General features: G+C 39.0%; 1 long non-coding RNA gene across 1 annotated transcript; it reads right to left on the bottom strand.

Moving 5' to 3' along the window:
- Positions 1-159: 159 nt before the first annotated feature.
- On the bottom strand, positions 160-9,180 carry LOC116960543. Its single transcript, XR_004406449.2, has 4 exons — positions 8,825-9,180; positions 6,987-7,133; positions 5,562-5,643; positions 160-320 (listed from the first exon to the last, which is right to left on the bottom strand). It is a non-coding gene; the product is annotated as an uncharacterized LOC116960543 (long non-coding RNA).
- Between the last annotated feature and the right edge of the window lie 3,296 nt (positions 9,181-12,476).

The following is a 12,476-nucleotide window of genomic DNA, read 5'->3' on the forward strand; positions in this document are numbered from 1 at the left end:
ATAATGGTAATGAAATGCACAAGACCTTGCAATATTATAAATTAGAGCTTTAGATAAACGTTATCTGAGTGACTGATCAAAGAGTAATAACTCACAACATTATTTCTAAGCTGTACACAGTTTCAGCACTGACCCAAGTGATCTGGTTCTTACCTACTACAGTGTACAAGAATCTTTCATGGAGGATCCATATCCAAATTCTTTGCAGGCCCCTACGGCATTCAAACTCTTTCTCAAGAGATTACTCAGCTCATGATGTATGACACAGAAAGGTACAGATTTCTCTCTAAGCTTCTCTTCAAACCGTGGGCTGTCAATCACTAACAGTAAGGAAGGGAGGTGGAGGGAAGGGGAATAAAGGCACATACATTTGCACACATGAAGGAGCTAGAAGGCATTCCTTGTAATGGATGCACAAGACACTGCTTTCTGAAATCCAATCCCCAAATTCACCCTCCCCCCTTTTCATCTGTCTTTCATTTATGTACTGTTTGTCATATTCTGTTTTCCCATCTGGTGGCAGTTGTGTACATCTAATGAATCCTCCAAAACTTTCAGCTTTTTGTCCTTCTTTAGTTCCTTAGTTCATTTACTGTTAACTTCTTAAAAGCTTTTCTCAAAAGCAGTCGCTTAGGTGACATGTTTCCACTTTGCATGTGTAAGGCAGGTATTACTGCTACTCTCTGTGTTGCTTGTCCTGTTCTAAAACCTATAGCGTTTACATTACAGTAATAGGCATACACGATACGGAATAATATTCACAAATGACCCCATTGTTCAGTATGCTGCATCCCATACATTTACCTATGGCAATAAATCCAATAGCATTACTTCAGCTATGGCAGATTTATACCTGCTTCCTATCAGTCAATGTATTGACTTTAAAATTTTGTTCTGAGTTTTTCATTACCCATTTGAAACATCACTTTCATACCTATCAAAATTGGTCTCCATTTATACATAACCTCAGTCCTTACTTTCTAATAATAAATCTCAAATTCATCAGCCCCCTTGCCAGGTCTCTCATCCATGAGCAGCAGAGCATTCACCTGTTATGCCCCTGAGCTATGGAATTCCCTGAACTGAAGTCTCATCTCCAAATCCCCTGAGCTTTTCTAATCCCTCTTTGATTCTCACTTATTAAAAATTACTTTTAATATTTGATCCACTACTGACACATGCTGTAGGCTTTACTGACATGAAAATACTTCCATTTTCTTTACAGATGATGCACTGACAATGTCAAGACTCAAAATGCCTTTTCATTGGCTTTCTGTAAAGATTGCAAGACTTGCCTTTCTCTGTCTTTTATTTCTGGGTTAAGCATTAGTTCATCTGCTTAGGCTGTGGTGTCCAGACCCCAACTCTGAGTAAAACCTGAAGATTCCTATTGTTATTAGTATTATATCATGAATAAAATGCACAGTGCTGAGTAGGCACATCAGAAAAATCTCATCATTTGTAGTAGAGGCACTTTACAAACCATAAGCTAATTAAAAGTTGATATCCTTATGGCCTAACTGGGCACTATGCTCAAGGAAACTGAAGCAGAGAGTCAAAAACCACACCAGATCATTAGCAAAGGTGCTCAGGCATTCCAGTGTCCAAACCCTGACTAGGACAAAGTCTCTTTGTCAGCAGCGGGTATGCCTGTGTCTTTCCTTCCCACACTTGGTGTGCATTTTGTCACTTGTGGAAAACACATTTTGTTACAGGAGCCCACATGTTATTTGAGTACCCTGAGGTGAAGCACAAGCAGCCCTGAAGCATATTAGGACTGTAACTCCTGAGGGAAGGTGTAATCTTGACTCAGGATCTGCATCCAAGTGACCTAAATTTCATCTCACCCCTTCAGAGTGAAGTAATATCTTTGAAAACTCAGATAGGTTTGATCCTATATAATGTGTGTGTGTGTGTGTGTGTGTGTGTATTTTTATATATACACACACAATCACAGATGGGATAAACTGTCATGTCAGAGAAAGCTAAAACCTATTTAAGAATTGTTTGGAGAAGACAGTAAGATGTTGTTGGGTAAAGCCAGTGGGGATCGAGGACAAAGATTAATATCAGAGGGTGACACTGTGAAAAAATTCACAGCAGGTAAACCTCAGAAGAGAATATTTGTGGGAAGTACATATGAGAGGGCGATTTATTTTCTGATCACGTGTAATGGCTGCACTTCCAATTATTTCTATTCCCTGACTGAGTTTAATAGAAGTTGTTAGTTTCAGCGATTTCTCAAGCCTTGCACATCACACTACAGCCCATGTGAGAGTCTACAGGGCACTTCTCAGCTCCAGCTACTCTCTGAGTGTGGACTTGGCATCCCCCTCCCCGGTGTCCCACAGCCACGATGTGGGAAACATTGCTCCGTGGCTCTTGTTGCTGTATTAACAGAAATACTGAATACTTCTGTCCTGGGCCAAGAGAAAACCCAGACAGAATGAACCAGCAAGTGATGAAGATTTCTTCTTTACATTTACATCTGCCCCCAGTTAAACAGTTTATAACACAGCATAACAGGGTACATGTATTTATCTTTACTGATTGAATTCCAGGTCAGCCTTTCTGAGTTTAGGCCTGAGATTAATATCAGGTTGCCAGATTTACTTATGGCAATATATTTACTCACATAAATTATTAGTGTATTGAATTTGCTTTAGTACTCTGGAACTTAATTGTTCTATGGTTTCTTTGAAATCAGTATTAATGGTTCAGAGAGTTTCTCAGTAAGCTCTTTTAATACTCTTGAGTGCAAGCTATCTGGCCCTGTAAATTCAAAAAACTGTTTAGCTCTGACAGTTGCTGTTTAACAATCTCCCAATTTACTGATTGAGCAGAAAGTAGTCCTCATCACTGTCAGATATATCATGTTGGTTCTTTCCAAATCAGAACAGAAATATTTAGTGGGTTCTTTTGCCTTTCCTGCACCATGGTTGACAGCATTGCCATCCTTCTCTAATATCAGCTGTGCACCACTGTTAGCTTTCCATGTTTCTGCTACACTGAAAGAATTTCCTCTGCCCCACATTGTTACGCTTTCTTTAACTTTTCCAGACCTATCTGTAATTCTTAACTAGCAATGTACACTCCTCCAACAGCTTCTCACCTTTCCAAATGTTTTGCATTGGTTTTAATGAGGAATAATGTTTCCTTTCAACCAGGGAAGCTTTCTTACACCATTTTGGAAATGTAATATTTTTACAAAGTTACAAAAGAAAGAAATGCAACCTTACCTACAGTTGTTCACATTAGAGTTCTGAAGCAAGTCTATTATGGGTTGAAACCATAGCCTTTTTGTACTTAACAAACAGAATGATATAAATATATTTTTACTTTCATTCAGTAATTCATTTTCACTTTAATAAGCATTTAACATTTTAACTTACATCATAATGGATAGATAATGCAAGCTGAGACTGGGTGCTGGTCTGAACACTTCTTCTGCCAACAGTATTTATCTGTAGGAATTTTTTTATATTAAATGTAAAAATTTTAATGAAGAAATGCCTTCTGTTGAATATTTTTAATTAGCAAAATCAAATGTCTTAATTATATTAACTTAATACAAAATTACTAAAATTAAAATAAGCAAACTCCTCTTTTTCTTTAACAAGAATGAAGCATGTTAATAATTTTTTCCTTTTCTTTTTTTTTTTTCCTTTTTTTCCCACCAAACCTAACAGAGGGATTTTTTACCTTGCTGGAGAACAACATTAAAGATCCTAGAGTTCCCTTTGTCTTTTCTGAAGGCATCATAAAGAAGGTCAGATTCAGCCTGAAGGCATAGGTAGCTACCTGCCCCAGCCACAGCAGCTCTTCCACCCAGCACCTGAACCTGCAACTGGTGGGAACCGTGTGCTTTGAGCCTTCAGAGGCTATTTGGTCACACCCCACTTTACCCAAGTTTGGGAGAATGCTGGCAAGCACGACGGGCTAGAGGCAGGAGTCAGTTTTACAGAGGCCAGACAGGATTTTAATCAAAGTGAGACTCCAGACTATGCTGGCTTTTCCTCTGCCTCCCCTTCAGCCTACTCCTGTCTGCATAGTTTCATTGTGCTTTTCACTAAACTTACTCCTTTCTGCCTAAACTTTCCTAAAATGCCTCGAATTCAGTAACCATCATCCTGTTCACTTCTTTGGTAAGACGTTCTCTCCTTTTTCTCTTGTGTTTATTTAAAATACGTGGTGAGGAGCTGCCTCTGATCTGTCTATCCCATGTAACAAAGTTAGGCCGTGTTCTTTGTTTCTTCTCAGCACCTGTCATGCAAAAGTCAATTAGAAGTGGTACTATGGAAGGGAACAGAGGCAACAGACTTGTTTCTCTCTTTTTTTTTTTTTTTTTTTTTTGGTGAAAGAGATAAAAGCATAGCTTACATTTACAACACTCTTCAGAAAGGCCTGTTGAAGATACTCCTTTACACATTGAGATGGAATACATGCTTAAAACTGGTGATTGCAAGGCATCATCAGAACACAACTAACTTCTTTGGTCTTCTTAATTTCCTGCAGCACTAGTTTACTTGTTGCATCAGGGAATGCAACAGGGAACACTGCTGACTCTGGGTACTCCAGAGGCAGCGTGACACCCCTTGGGGCTTCATACATTCAGTGCCCACCACCATCAGTCATGGCGTTTCAGGGATCTAGCTCCTTATGCTAGGGACAGTAGGCAAGGGAAAACAACATTTAGGGCTTTGAACTTCCAGTGTAGAAACAGAAGGAAGGAAAGTGTCTATTTAGTTTAAGTTTCTGGATGGAGAAGCTTCTCCAACCATGACAGGCACCTCAGGAGTATATACACAAGTGGCTGTTTAAAAATTTAACAAGTAGGCAGCGGAGGCTGCTGTAATAGGCTGATCAAAGGCAAGAGTCAGCATCTTGACAGTGAATGAGTGCTAATAGCTACAATAGGGTTGGACTCTAAAGGACCAGGAAGACAAAAGCAGTTATTTCTGATGCAGCATAGAGAAAGGAAAGATGCGAGAGAGGGATAATGAAAGAGTGATCTTTTCAGCACTATCCTCCACAGCTACAAGTGGGACAGAATGCTATTTGCAAAGGCTGGAGTGAGGAATGTTGCTGTAGCTGAGACATGAGAGGCTGAATGAGCTGGATATAAAATTGTCTGTTTGGGAATCTTTTCAGAAGTGTAAAGAAGGCAAACCTGTGAGGCTGAGACACTGTCCCAAAGCCCCTCTAGTCAAAGCGAGCAGACCATGGGCCTGACTGATGGGCATGGGTGAGGGCAGCAGTTGGGAGCTCTTTTAGCTGTACTGAGCTTGCCTGATGGCTACCCACCTGAATGCAGGTGCCAAAGTCAGGGAGAGATGTGAGCTTGAGGAAAATGTGTTACTAATTAGATGAGAGAAAAAGGCAACTAATTAATGTTTCAAGAAAGCATTACCTAGAGAAGAGGAGGAAGAAGACAAAAGGCATAAGCGCTTTTGGTAACCAGCTGAAGAAATCAGGAATGGGATAGCAGGGTTAGGTCTTTTGTTGGTTAGTTTAAACCCGACTACTCAAAGCCCCATCACTTCAATTACTTCATTCCTCACCTGCTAGAAAGGATTGTAATGGAACAGTCATCCCAGGGTAGGGAGCACCAAGGTCTTCTTATGCCAGCCTTAAGTGGGGCTGCTGGAGCAGGAGAGAAATAAAATACTGCCAGTAAGAAGTCTGTCAGCTAGTCATTTGGCACAATCACCATAGCGTAGGAGAAACAATCTGCAGGTTGGAAACAGTCTGGGAATCTTCTCTGAAATGTAGACTATTGCCTTTTCTTTTTAATGCACCATTTCAATTTTTCCAGTGTTCTGCTTAGTCATTCTAAAATATTCCTCTTCCATTTTGCTATACAACACACCGCACAGTGGGAGTACTCTGTGGTTACAGACTAATTCTGAACCCAATTTAAATCAATGTGAATGTAATTTACCATGTATATGGCTATAATGTTCCCTTGTCGGTTGTACCCTTTATTACAATCAGGGAAGTATTTTAGTGTAGTTCCCTATTTTTCCACACATTAGTATTTTAAAATAACATTGTTATCCTCTAAATATGTATTACAAAAACTTATAATTCTTACAGAAATCTAATCCATTTAAATCTCTAAGATCCATCCTGTGAACATACTAAGCTTAACCTTGTTTAAGATTTTGGGTCTAAAAGTTCTTGCTTGTAATTATCGTAAAATATTATAGTGTCAGGAAGGAAGATGAGGAGAATAATCCTGTTTCTACATTGAAAGAGTCAGAAGATGATCTGTTGAGAACAAATGCAAGAAAGCCAGCAAAAGTACAAATCCCAGGACAAGCATGGATGACAGCATAGGAGGCAGTTAGCAGCTCAGGAAATACAGCTTTGGCTAGGAAACAAAAGTAAAAGGCTTGGAAATCATTGGGAAAAGTAGATTACCAGGTATTGAAGCTAAATTTTAGAAAATCTGGAATGTGAACACAGTTGATACACTCCAGGCAGAGGCAAATAGGACACCAGCATTTATTTAGGATGGGAAGAAGTGAACCAAAGAAGAGTGAGGATGAAATACTGATGAAGGAATCAAGAATGGTTTCAAAAAGTCCTAGTCAAACAACCAAGAAACATCAGAGAACAAACCAGAAGCATCAATATCTACAGCAGGAGGCAAGAATCTTTCAGGGGAAGGAAAGATAGATTGGGGAAATTACTTTTGTGAGTCTTCCCATGGAATACGTTTGCAAGAATTTTTGCAGAAAAAGATGAAATGAGAGAGGAGGAGAAAAGTTTTGAGATACTACTGGTGGACCACCATCTGACCACCAAATTAGAAAAGCTGTTAGAGAAAAATTAGAAATGTGAAAAAACAATTTTATATTGGAAGAGGAGTGTTAACTGTAGTTGCTATAGAACCAGACAGTACTTTATTATTTCAATAATTTCACTGTTAGTTTCCCTGAAAATTTTAGCAAATATAATCCCCCAAATTACCAAATACTTACAAAAAGAGATGGCAAGTTTTAGAAGAGAATCTGAACAGAAAATGACCTTCCACTCTTCTGCGTAGAGATACGACATGATCCCGGGACATATTTACAATTTCCCAAACCCAGTTGCTGCTTCATTTCATAATTTCCACCCATTTTTACCTGCATTAAAATCACAGTTAAGGTCAGCATGAAGATAGAAGCACTATGTTTATCTCTCATCTCAAATTTATCCAATATTCTTAGGAAATCCCCAAACCCTGATCTCTCTAGCTTTTGCTGCCTTTTCTGTCCCTCAGGAAGCAGGCTAAGTGCCAGGTCATGTTGGGTAACAAGGAGGTAGGAGTAGGACTTATTTTCATATATGTAGTTCCTTCTTATCAAATACTGGCAACTTGATGTCCTTCTTACATAATTTCTGTCATCATCTGAGAGTGTTTCACAAGGTCACTGAAGTAAGTATTATTACCTGAGTCTCTAGCAATATTGTTTGTTCATAAAAAGATGAGGTTGCTGAGGAAAAAAGATTAAAGAGGTAAGTTTAAATCAAATAGAAGAATTCCATAACTGGGACAACCCTACATATTATCCCTTCAAATAATTACAAGAACTTTCTGAGGTGAGACAAAAGTCAAATACCTGAGTTGGTGTGCTCATAATCATTACATCAGAAGTTAAGTTGCACATATAACAATGTGCACTTGAATGAAATTAGGTTATACACTTGAATTATATACACTTGAATAAAAAAAGGTTATCCACACAGGTAAGACTGATGTGCATAAATGTTCCCCAATCCATTTTTTAGAGGCCCAGACTGTAAAGTGACTAATATTGTATGATCAGTCTCGGTGACAGATGAGCTGAATCCTGTACAAGATCTCAGTAGCATTATTCTTGTGAGCAAAACAAAACTTCTTGGGGAAAGGTGTAAGTCATGCTAGCAATCAGTAAACTATCAAAGTTACATTTAGTTCACAGGTTTGACTGTAAAAAATTCATAAATGGTAAAATGTAACAATCTTAATTTAAAATATATATTCGTATTTTTAATACATCAGAATGAAGCCTCAGATTTTACATATCCTGAGCTGTAAAATTTTTTGATGTTTTATCAAAGTGAACATTAGAAGTCTGCACACAGAAGACAACAATAGGAAAAGAACGAGCCAGATTTGTCCTTTCTTGTATCTTCACTGAAGGTCAGTGAAGTTCTCCACAATTGAAAAGAGCAATCCACATGGATCTGCTTGCAATATTGGAACCAGCTAGAACTGCTTCTGTAGGTAGAAGCCTTGATTTGATCAACTGTCAAAATCAACGAGTAGAAAGTAGCTGGAGCTAAAATAAAGTTACATACTTTATTTCATGTAAGGCCCTATACATTATTGAAGGGAGGGAAAAATTACTTCTCTTTAGGCTAGGATTTCAAACAGGAAAACCAAGAAAAAATTAGACAAATGCCCTCTCTATTTAGCTTCACTTGGATGAGCTACATACCTGGTACAGAAAGTGAAAATTATTCTACTCTCCTTTTATGAAACAAATTTGATCTAGAATCAATCATCATTAGGATGCAGAATTTTGGTTAAGTTAGAAGTAGACATTTAGTTAAGGGAGGAAAAGCATTTCCTTAGATATTGGCAGAAAAACTGAGAGTGTTTCAGTAACGGGCACCATTACTGAAAAGAAAAGGAATGTACAGAAATTAAATCGGACAGCTGTCTCAAGAGCCCTTGCATTAATTTTTCTTGCTTTGTCTATCACGAACTGTCAGGTTATACTTTTCACTACCATTTCCAAAAACTATTATAGAACAGAGCTGCATGGGATATGGAAGAAGAGTTTCTTACCTTGGTTTTCAGTTGTTAGCTTCTAACAAAAGAGTTTCTGATGGAAAACATTGAGCAAGAATGTCATAGAGAAACATCTCGTGTCCAAGATGACCTGTGACCAGAGCTCACTGAAGTATTTAGATCAGGATCTAAACCTTTTTTCCCACCCAGTTCAGAGCAGAAATCTGAACATGCACATCTCTGATGCAAACTCTAACCAGCAGGAGATCTGTGTGCAGCAGGGGAAAACAGAAGAGAAAAAAAATATTTGCTATTGTAGCCTCTCTCTACTTAGTATATCATGTCAGCACCTCTAAAAGCAAAACTCATAAAAGGCAACCTCCCTCATTCAGGCATACATGCTCATAAGCTCTTTAAACAATGGTAAGTCCAGCCTTTTGATCACAGGTCACCACAAAGTGCATGCCAATAAACTTACCCTTCTGTAGTGCCTAAGAGTATTCCATTCTTTAAATTTTTCAAATGTTTTTCAGAAGTTGCCAGCCAGAAACAAAACTGGAGGAAAGAGAGGTGTGCTCTTTTAACCAGGAACATCCCACTGTCCCTTGTTAGGCACGTACTTAAAAACAGAGAACTGATTATTTGGCTCAGACACAGGCAGTGCATGGCATGCAGAAATATGTTCCATATATTTCATTAGTGCCAGGTGTCTAGCAGCAAAATTTTCCACTAGGTACAGACATTTGATCTGCCTTGCAGGCATGCACATATAAAGAGAGCTTCCTCAAACCCAGTGTACTGCTACAAAGGTCTAAGACATCTCTGAAAACAGCAGACAAATGGTACTGGAGTAATAACATGTGACTGAAGAGGTTATCTAATTTGAACATGCAGGCTATGCCACCCAGAGTCACTTACATAAAGCATGGGAAGCATTTCCCACAAACTAGTTTTCAGAACATACCTGTGGCCCAGGATCAAACAAACAAAATAAGTCACAATGGACACTCACGAAATGCTACTAGGAAGCTCTTTAAACATAAAGGAAGAGGTATGCAGTTCACACAAAATTTCAAAAATGCCAGATCCCAATATTTAAATGTTACAGAGGTGTAAGGGACACAACTTTCACAGAAATTGTTTCCAGCTTCCGGTGTCTTCTCTTCCAGAGAAGAAACAGGTGTTCTATGACAAGAGAGTAGGCTTTTTGTTTCATTGAAAGAAGTGGTAGGAGAAAGGAAGAACAGCAAGAAGCAGCTATTTCCAGTTCTAGCACAGAGAGCATCAGAGCAATCCTATGGTCCTTCAGCCCTTTGATCACAACCATCTACAGCTTTAGTGTGGGGAACTGAAAACAAGCAAAGAAATTCGGGACATTTAAGGAGCAAAGAGTAGGTAATAACATTTCCTGATCTCTGAGTGATTGTGCTTCTCTGCATAACAAGTGGTACAATAAAGAACAGGCAGACAGCATGTGTCAGAGCAGAGAAATGCCTCCAGAGTTCATGTTCACACACAGGAATCAAGGAAAAGCTTGGGTCCACACACGAGATCCAGGAATTTAAGTTGATGCTTTTTCATCAAGCAATTTGAATAATGCTTCTTTTGACATGTAGATTGCTTCTTGACAAAGAGCTGCGATATCCTTTTTTTTTCCTTCTTTTCACACCATTAGAAGTGGAAGAGCAATTTCATAGCTGATTTTCTATTGAATTCTTTTCTCTAGTTTGGTTACAGAAGACTAAAAGATAAAGCACTGAATTATCCTACTCCTCACTGCTTAACATTTTTTTCATAAGGAAAAGCTTGTTTTTCAAGCTACCCCAGTCCATCTGTTTTTCTGAAGAAATACTAGCTTCTTTTGGGCCCTTTCCTTCCTCTCGTTTTTTTTTTTTTTTTTTTTTTTTCTTAGTTTGAACAAGGGTCTGACAACAAATGTGCAGGCAAACAAGGATTTTCACAACTATAAATATAGAAAGAAAATAGCACATTTCTCTATGTGAAGATACTGAAAAATGCTGTTTAAGTGTACACAGAATGATGTGATCAATAAAAGACAACATACCTGACTTTTGAAATTTCTTTACTAATAACGATGGGTGCTCAGTTTTATTTTCACATGAACACATGCTTCCTGAAAGCCACATCTTTAAAATACGTCCATAAATCACCATCAGAAACTGAAGTACCCGCCCTTTGTCATTTCTAGGGAAGAACCTCTCACTGAAAGAAACAAACAAAACCTGACAAGAAGATGATTGTTGAAAAGTTGACATCCTTCTAGCAGTTTCAGTAAGTTAGCTGGAGAGACAAAGACCGGTTTGCATTAAGTATAATGTGTTCTGTGCAAACAACTTGGAAGAACCTTATGTTAGAAGTCTGTACACATTGTACAATGTCAGACCTACAGAAATAGAAGGGAAAGGAAAAAAAACCTTATAAATAATCAAGAAGTCCAAGGCCACATCTTTGAAAATTGGAGGGAAAACACTGTTTGCTTGCATAAGAATCTGGGTGATATGTAAACTTCAAAAGTATTGTTTCTTATATTATTTGCAACTATAAAATAAAAAGCAGTAGCTGAAGGTTTTTACAGGAAGCTAGAAGAGTTGATGGAGTTTAAACAGCCTTAAGCTCAATTAGATGCTTTGGAAAATTCTTGGTGTGATACAGTTGTCAAGGTTTAGCTAATTACTAGTCACGTACTTATTTTCATGCAGCTCAGGTAGCTTTGGCAGTTGTTGAAATTAGGCCAACTTCCCTTGCTTGAAAAGTTTGAAACAATAAAACCAAACTCTACCAAGTATAAGCCTCAATGTCAAGCTGTGAATTTATACTTGTGTAAAGTGAAAACAATTAGCAGAACTACCTGAACTGCCTAGGGCAACAGGGGAAGGGGAAAGAAAAAAATTAACTAGAGCAAATAAGAAAATCATAACGAACCCCATAAGGAATAGATTAAAATGATTTTAGATAGTTGTTCTTTACCTGTGGACCACCGTCCATCACCACTGAGAGGCTTTCAGTGCCAGGCAACCGGTGTGGCTCCCCACGGGCTGGTGCGGTGGGAGCATCCCGCAGTTCTGCTGCGCTGCCCCGCGCCCACGGGCACCCCCTGCCCGAGCAGCCCAGCACACAGATCCCCCCGTAGGGACAGGGGCAGAACTCGGTGTCCTCGGTGCCGGCTGTGCGCCCTGTTGGGCCGGCCAGGCAGAGCAGGTAGCCACTGAGCTCTTGGTGCATCTTTCTGGATGTTAATTGCAGGTTCTCTCCCCTGCTCAGGCAGCAAGATTTGCAACGGGCTGTAGGAACCCAGTATCCTCAGAAGTCCTGCCTTTGTGTAAAGATCTGTGCAAGTGAAGGGTGGAGAGACTGACAGAGCAAATGCATACATTTTGTTGCCATGAGACAAAAGGGTTTAGAGGGGGAGAAGAAATGACCAAGTTTCTTACATTCTTCAGCATTATAATACATCTTTGTCCACTCTCAGCTATCAGTTCATTATTTCAGTTCCAGTGCTACCTGCCATGTTATTCAAGTACCATACAGTAAATTTGTGCTAGTTTTCTTTCTTTCTACTATTCGTATTTCCTAAGGAGACAGCACAGTTCTTACAAGAAGAGTCATTTAATTCACATACCTGCCATGGGCTCCCTGTGTGGCCAGAGACAAGCCACTTAACCTTTCAGTGCTTTGGTTTCCCCATCTC

Source organism: Tyto alba, unplaced genomic scaffold (genome assembly GCF_018691265.1).
Source record: "Tyto alba isolate M040663 unplaced genomic scaffold, T.alba_DEE_v4.0 Super-Scaffold_14, whole genome shotgun sequence".
Classification (NCBI taxonomy): Eukaryota; Metazoa; Chordata; class Aves; order Strigiformes; family Tytonidae; genus Tyto; species Tyto alba.